This window comes from Heteronotia binoei, chromosome 17 (genome assembly GCF_032191835.1).
Source record: "Heteronotia binoei isolate CCM8104 ecotype False Entrance Well chromosome 17, APGP_CSIRO_Hbin_v1, whole genome shotgun sequence".
Classification (NCBI taxonomy): Eukaryota; Metazoa; Chordata; class Lepidosauria; order Squamata; family Gekkonidae; genus Heteronotia; species Heteronotia binoei.
The window spans coordinates 9,164,565-9,173,105 of NC_083239.1; the positions used below are offsets into that span (position 1 = coordinate 9,164,565).

General features: G+C 49.6%; 1 non-coding gene across 1 annotated transcript; it reads left to right on the plus strand.

Annotated features, from left to right (window-relative positions):
* The first annotated feature begins 229 nt into the window (after window positions 1–229).
* Window positions 230–296, plus strand: TRNAP-UGG (transfer RNA proline (anticodon UGG)). Its single transcript has one exon. It is a non-coding gene; the product is annotated as a tRNA-Pro (tRNA).
* The last annotated feature ends 8,245 nt before the right edge of the window (window positions 297–8,541 follow it).

Below are 8,541 nucleotides of genomic sequence, written 5' to 3' on the forward strand. Positions count from 1 at the left end.
AGGTGAGAGACTGATTTACATTGGGGAAAAGAAACTCCCCTACCCCAGAACTGCCATTCTGATCTGATTTGCACCACCCCCTGCAGCTGCTTTCAACTCAAAAATAACACACACACCAAACTCAAAAGGACACAGGAGTATAGATCTTCTTTCATCTTCGTTCCCTTGACCCAAGGAATTCCCTGGCGTTTCCCCTTCAGACCACCCCAATTCCCAATTGGGGAGAGACGGTGGCTCAGTGGTAGAGCATCTGCTTTGGAAGCAGAAGGTCCCAGGTTCAATCCCCGGCATCTCCAAAAAAGGGTCCAGGCAAATAGGTGTGAAAAACCTCAGCTTGAGACCCTGGAGAGCCGCTGCCAGTCTGAGGAGACAATACTGACTTTGATGGACCAAAGGTCTGATTCAGTATAAGGCAGCTTCATATGTTCATAATTCCGTTCTTCTCAAATCAGAGAGGAGCGGGAGCAGAGCGGTCCTCCCTTTGCCATCCTTCAACACGCCCCCCCCCCCCAAGTGACGTACAAATTGGACGCTCTGCCCTTTACGTAATGCAGGTTGGTCGTCATATTTTCCAGCAGCATCCATTTAACAAGGATCTCCCATTTTTAAACCACACGTTCTCCAAGGGGTTTGGATCAGTGTATATTATCCTTCCTACTCTCATTCAGTCTGTGGAACAGAATAGGATGACAGGTATGATTCATGCCTGAGTGGGGATTTTAACCTAAGCTGTTTAAGACTATGCCCAGCACTTTAACCACTACAACTGACACAGTATAACGTTTTGTATTGCCATTTCTATCGGCTGCCACAGCAAATTGAGTTAATCTCAAGTCCTGCAACCAATGTTCCTGTTTGACAAGCAATAATGCTTTCAATTAGTTAATTAGCTTCATTTATATCCTGCATTTCCCCCAGGAGGGGCCTAAAGTGCCTTACAGCATCTTCATCTCTTCCATTTCATCCTCACAACAACCTTGTGAGGTCAGGTTAGGCTGAGCATGTGCAACTGGCCCAAGGTCAGCAAGCAAGGTGTTGCCAGTTCTGAGCTGAGAAATCCCAGAAGGCTTGGGGGCAGAGCCTGGGGAGGGGGCAGTTTGGAAAGAAAAGGGAGCTCAGCAGGGATGGTGATTTCACAGAATCCACCCTCGGAAATTGCCATTTCCTCCAGGGGAAATCAGTAAGGAATAACAAAACCCAAACAAACAAAAATCATGCCAACAATGTACAAATTCAATACAAACGTGTTATCTTAATCACAATTAGGGTTGCCAAGTCCAATTCAAGAAATATCTGGGGACTTTGGGGGTGGAGCCAGGAGACTTTGGGGGTGGAGCCAGGAGACATTGGGGGCGGAGCCGGGAGCAAGGTTGTGACAAGCACAATTGAACTCCAAGGGAGTTCTGGCCATCACATTTCAAGGGACTGAACACCTTTTCAATGCCTTCCTTCCATAGGAATAATGAAGGATAGGGGCCCCTTCTTTTGGGGCTCATAGAATTGGACCCCCTGGTCCAATCTTTTTGAAACTTGGGAGGTATTTTGGGGAGAGGCACTAGATGCTATACTGAAAATTTGGTGCCTCTATCTCAAAAAACAGCCCCCCTAGAGCCCCTGATACCCGCAGATCAATTCCCTATCATTCCCTATGAGAATCGTTCATGGAGGTGCATGATGGCTGTGGGGGCGGGGCTTCCCCCGCCGGCCAGCTGGCTGGGGGAGGGGGGAAGCCTGAAAAACCGGGGGATCTCCCTCTGGGACCTGGGAATTGGGAAGCCTAATCACAATCCACTAAATACAGTGCAATGATATATAGTGTCAACTCTTCTATAAGTAACCAGTTCATATTTCAATACGATTCAGTGGTGGGTATGTTCACCAGCTGTTTCCAGCACTCTTCATCAAGAATGGTATGATATAGGTCAGTGGTGGCCAAACTGCGGCTCAGAAACCACATGTGGCTCTTTCTCACATATTATGTGGCCCTCGAAGCCCCTTCCACCTTGTTGGCTGACTTGGGAAAGGCATTTCTCTCTTTAAATCACTTCTCCAAGTCAAGCCAGCTGGCGCCTTGGAAAATGCATTTACAGTTGCTTTCTTTCCACCTTCCTCCATCCCTCCCTTCGGTCTTGTGGATCTCAAATATCTGATGTTCATGTCTTGTGACTCTTAAACATACTTTATTTGATTTATATCCCACCTCCCCGCTGAAGGAGGCTCAGGGCAGCTCATAACATAAAACCACGAACAAGTAAAATTCACAACAATATTATAAAATTTTAACATTCAGTAATTAAAACAATCAAAAACAATTTGGTGCTAGCATCCTTGATGTTATATAGTTTCAGTGGCAACAGTATTCCTGACGTTTATTCTGTGAGGCTCTTATGTTAAGCAAGTTTGGCCACCCCTGATTAGGTTATATTCCAACAGTAAATTTGTAAATTTACTGTATATTTGTAAAATCCTACAAATATAGGTTATATTCCAACAGTCGTAAAATCCTACAAATACAAGATGTAGACAAATTTATATAGACATGCATAACCTTAAAATCCATAAAATCAGAGCGGGGATTTGAACCTGGGTCTCCCAGATCCTAATCCAACCCTCTAACCTCTATACCTCTCTCTGGCTTGCCTTTCTTTCAGGGAAGGCTGTGTTAGTCGCACCATAACACTTCACATTCATGTGAAGCTTTCAGATTGATTACATACGTAACCTTAAACTGTCCTGTCAGGTAGTCCAGATTCTTTTCCCCATCTTGCCGATGAGGAGGGTGTGAAAGGCCCTGAGAACGAGACACAGTAAGTAACTTGCCAAAGGTTGCTCCCACAGGGATGGCGGCAGCAGCAAGTGGTGTGGGAGTAGACAGTATGGGCATTCATGTGTCCTGTCCCCCCTCCTCCTTTCCTCTGTGCAAAAGCCCACAGGTACAGTGGAGTTCAACCCAGCAAGCCACCTGTTTCTTTCTCCCTTTCCCACTGAACCACACTATAAATCTACAGCAGGGGTGGCCAGCGGTAGCTCTCCAGATGTTTTTTGCCTACAACTCCCATCAGCCCCAGCCAGCATGGCCAATGGCTGGGGCTGATGGGAGTTAATAATAATAATAATAATAACTTTTATTTCTATCCCGCCCTCCCCGCCTAGGCGGCTCAGGGCGGCTAACAACAACTTAGACATTAACATAAATGATAAAACTTTAAATTTAACAATTAAAATTAAGCATAAAAACCAGTCAGTTAAGTTAAAATACATGATTTTCGTTAGCCTAGATATATATGAGTGTATCTGGCAGCGATTGAGCTGTTATGGCGCTGGTTCTGCCAGTTTAGGTAGTCTTATAGATGGCGGTTCTTACACCAGGCAACTCAGCAGTCAGTGTCGTTATAAGCTTGCCTAAAAAGGGCGGTCTTGCAGGCCCTGCGGAACTGGCCGAGGTCCCGCAGGGCCCGCACCTCCTCCGGAAGCTGGTTCCACAATGCCGGTGCAGCCGCTGAAAAGGCCCGTACTCTAGTATGTTGGAGTTTGACCTCTCTCGGCCCAGGGATGGTCATTTTGTTTTTACCCACTGACCTCAGTGCCCTCTGGGGTTCATATGGGGAGAGACGGTCCCTTAGGTAGGCTGGTCCTCGGCCATATAGGGCTTTAAAGGTGATAACCAACACTTTGTACTGGACTCGGTAGATAATTGGTAGCCAGTGCAGTCCGCGCAGCCCCGGCCGTATGTGCTCCCATTTCGAGAGCCCTAACAGTAGCCTGGCCGACGCGTTCTGCACCAGCTGTAGCTTCCGAGTCCGGCACAGAGGTAGCCCCAAGTAGAGGGCATTACAGTAGTCCAATCTTGAGGTGACCGTTGCATGGATCACTGTTGCGAGGTCCCGGCGCTCCAGGAAGGGGGCCAACTGCCTTGCCCGCTTCAGATGGAAGAATGCTGACTTGGCAGTGGCTGCTATCTGGGCCTCCATTGATAATGAAGGCTCCAGTAAAACACCCAAACTTTTTACCTGGCGCGCTGGTTCCAATGGTGCGCCGTCAAAAGTTGGGAGAGCTATTTCCCCTCCCCGAGCGCCACGACCCACACAAAGGACCTCTGTCTTCGCTGGATTCAACTTCAATCCACTCAATCTGAGCCACGTCGCCACAGCCTGTAAGGCCCGATCCAGGTTCCCCGGGGCGGAGCCAGGCCGGCCATCCATTAGCAGATAGAGCTGGGTGTCATCCGCATATTGATGGCAACCCAGCCCAAATCTCCGGACAATCTGGGCAAGGGGGCGCATATAGATGTTGAACAACATTGGGGAGAGAACTGCTCCCTGAGGCACCCCACAGTCAAGTGTGCGCCTCTGGGATCGCTCACCCCCAATGGCCACCCTTTGTCCCCGATCAGAGAGGAAGGAGGAAAGCCATTGTAGGGCCAACCCCCCAACCCCTATGTCGGCGAGGCGACGCTTTAGCAACTGGTGGTCGACTGTATCAAATGCCGCCGACAGGTCTAATAACATCAGTACCGCGGCGCCGCCCCGATCCAGATGCCGCTGGAGGTCATCTACCAAGGCGACCAGCACTGTCTCCGTCCCATGGCCCGGTCGGAACCCAGACTGGCATGGGTCAAGAACGGAAGCGTCATCTAGGAACCTCTGTAGCTGCAACGCCACTGCCCTCTCAATAATTTTACCTAAAAATGGTAAGTTAGACACCGGACGGTAGTTTGCCAATTCGGCCGGGTCTGCTGTACTTTTTTTTAGGAGAGGGCGAACCAACGCCTCTTTCAAAGGCGTTGGGAAGTGCCCTCTACGAGGGATCTATTTATGATGTCCCGTAAAGGACATCTAAGCTCCCTCTGGCAAGATTTAATCAGCCAAGAGGGGCAAGGATCCAAATCGCATGTTGTTGGGCGAGCAGCGGAGAGGATCCCATCGATTTCCTCCAGGTTGAGCGGATCGAAATGATCCAGGGCCAAGCCCGAAGACAGGCACGGAGCCTCAATTTCACTCACTGTTTCCAAGGTGGTAGGCAGGTCTTGGCGGAGCAGTGAGATTTTATCCGCAAAATATTTCGCAAATGCCTCACAGCCGATCTCCAATTCCCTAATGTTTGGTTTGCCTTGTGGCAATGTTATAAGATCCCCAATTATTCTAAACAATTGTGCTGGGCGCGAATCTGCGGATGCAATCTTGGTTGCAAAGTAATTTTTCTTTGCAACCTTGACTGCCATCTCATAAGACTTCATAAACGTTCTGTAGGATGTTCTCACTGCTTCGTCCCGAGTATGTCTCCACTGCCTCTCTAGTCGTCTGAGCCCTTGTTTGAGCTGGCGCAGTTCTGAGGTGTACCATGGCGCCAGTCTCGTACGAGGGCGCAGAGGGCACCGGGGTGCTATTTCGTCGATGGCCCTGGTTAGTCGGTCTTGCCAGATTTCCACAAGGCCATCGAGGGAATTGCTAGTGGGCCAAGGATCCCCCAGGGCTGTTTGGAACCGTTCCGGGTCCATCAGGCCCCGGGGGCGAGCCAAAATAGGCTCTCCGCCCATACAGGGTTGGAGTGGCGTCCCCACACGGGCCTTAAGGGCTAGGTGATCCGACCATGGTACCGGCTTCTACCGCGATATCGCTCACCGAAATCCCGGACGCAAAGATCAGGTCTAGTGTGTGACCAGCTTGATGCGTGGGAGTCGTAACAAGTTGAGAGAGCCCCAGTGTCGCCATGGAAGACACTAGGTCCATCGCCTGAGTGGAGGCCGTGTCATCGGCATGGACGTTGAAGTCACCCAGGACCATAAGCCTCGGGAACCTCAACGCCCAGCCCGCCACTGCCTCCAATAGTGATGGTAAGGCGCTGGTTGGTGCGTTAGGCGGACGGTACACCAACCAGACTGCCAATCCCTCTCCGGCATCCCACGCCAAACCGGCACATTCAATAGCATCAATCTTTGGGTCCGGGAGGGCCCGAAAGGAGTAATCCTCCCGTATGAGTAGCGCCACTCCTCCCCCCCGCCCGCTAATCCGTGATTGGTGAAAGACCGAGTATCCCAGGGGGGACATTTGGGCAAAAAACATCTGGAGAGCTACCGTTGGCCACCCCTGATCTACTCAGTTGAGAGAAGAAAAAGGCCCTTTGCAAGGCCAAAAGCTGAGGGAAGAGATATGGAGCTTAGCTCAGCCCTGTTCCCATATTGGCTGTGGCCAGAGCACCCACATGGATACTATTCCCACAATCACCCTACAGTTCCTCCTTTGAGCCACATCCAAGGAGGTTTTCTTTAGATCTGGATCACTGTGTAAAGCCCCAGGAGGCCCATGCGGTGGTCAGATCAGCGCCTTCCTGTTCTGTTCAAGGAAAAATTTCTGTGTGGGAGCAGCCCAGTGAGTTCATGGCACTACGGAGATTTGAACCAGGGACATCCATGATGCTATTCATAGGTTCTGTGCTATATCAGTTTAAACTTTACATTCACATGAACCACACCTAACAGTGTTTGGTACTTCCGTTGAGGTTGCTCAGATTTCTTTCACATGGAGTTTTTTCTCTGCATTGGCATGCAAACTGAAACATTATTTTTTTTGAGGGGGGAGCATCCAAATGATGCTATGCTATGATCTTGCTCCAGTCATCCTTCCTCCATCCTCAGAATGCCCTTCCCCAAACCTGGTTTTCCCCTGACATTTTGGAAAGAACACAATCCAAATGCATTATTGTGCTGTCTGGAAATGGAGGTGCTGATTTTCAAAGGTTTTATCCGCATTGGTAGCATCTGTCTTCCATCAGCCTATTTTGGCTGCAGTTTTATCAGCTGCATCACAGCAAGCTTGAAAAAAAGAAATTGCCATAGAGGTATACTACTATGGTGTTATACCCTTTACCTTTTTTTTAAAAAAAAAAATCCCTTTGGTGGTCAAAATGCAGGGGAAATGGTGGCCAACGGAGGAAAGTATGCAGAAAAATCTCATGTGGCTGCTCTGTTGCCAAGTGTACAAGAAGAAGAAGAAGAAGATATTGGATTTATATCCTGCCCTCCACTCAGAGCGGCTCACAGTCTCCTTTCCCTTCCTCCCCCACAACAGACACCCTGTGAGGTAGATGAAGATATTGGATTTATATCCCGCCCTCCACTCCGAAGAGTCTCAGAGTGGCTCACAATCTCCTTTCCCTTCCTCCCCCACAACAGACACCCTGTGAGGTAGATGAAGATATTGGTTTTATATCCCGCCCTCCACTCCGAAGAGTCTCAGAGCGGCTCACAATCTCCTTTCCCTTCCTCCCCCACAACAGACACCCTGTGAGGTAGATGGAGATATTGGATTTTTATCCCGCCCTCCACTCCAAAGAGTCTCAGAGCGGCTCACAATCTCCTTTAGCTTCCTCCCCTACAACAGACACCCTGTGAGGTAGATGAAGATATTGGATTTATATCCCGCCCTCCACTCCGAAGAGTCTCAGAGCGGCTCACAGTCTCCTTTCCCTTCCTCCCCCACAACAGACACCCTGTGAGGTAGATGAAGATACTGGATTTATATCCCGCCATCCACTCCAAAGAGTCTCAGAATGGCTCCCAAACTCCTTTCCCTTCCCCTCCCACAACAGACACCCTGTGAGGTAGATGGAGATATTGGATTTTTATCCCGCCCTCCACTCCAAAGAGTCTCAGAGCGGCTCACAATCTCCTTTAGCTTCCTCCCCTACAACAGACACCCTGTGAGGTAGATGAAGATATTGGATTTATATCCCGCCCTCCACTCCGAAGAGTCTCAGAGCGGCTCACAGTCTCCTTTCCCTTCCTCCCCCACAACAGACACCCTGTGAGGTAGATGAAGATACTGGATTTATATCCCGCCATCCACTCCAAAGAGTCTCAGAATGGCTCCCAAACTCCTTTCCCTTCCCCTCCCACAACAGACACCCTGTGAGGTAGATGAAGATATTGGATTTATATCCCGCCCTCCACTCCGAAGAGTCTCAGAGCGGCTCACAATCTCCTTTCCCTTCCTCCCCCACAACAGTCACCCTGTGAGGTGGGTGGGGCTGGAGAGGGCTCTCACAGCAGCTGCCCTTTCAGGGACAACCTCTGCCAGAGCTATGGCTGACCCAAGGCCATGCTAGCAGGTGCAAGTGGAGGAGTGGGGAATCAAACCCGGTTCTCCCAGATAAGAGTCCGCACACTTAACCACTACACCAAACAAGCCTGTGTGTTCACAATGCAGATGCAGCCTCAGAGGGGAACCTGTTTTCTGACTGCATTTATGTTGTATATTGATCTGAACTCAGGTTCTCCCACTACTAGGTTCTCCCACTTAAATGACTAGACCACATTGACTCTCTAGCCTTTCTTGGGTGAGAAAGCTCCAAACTAGTGAGGTCAGGCCTGCCGCAGGCTCATGGCCTTGGTGTGTTACATGCCTCAACAATCTTGTTCAGCTGCAGTTTCTCTCCCTCTCACCTCCAGATTACTAACTTGGAGCTGTTTCTCTTGGCTTGTGACTTGGGACATTTGGCTGGGTTGGGAATTTAAAACACACACAACTGCTCTGGCTGCTGTTA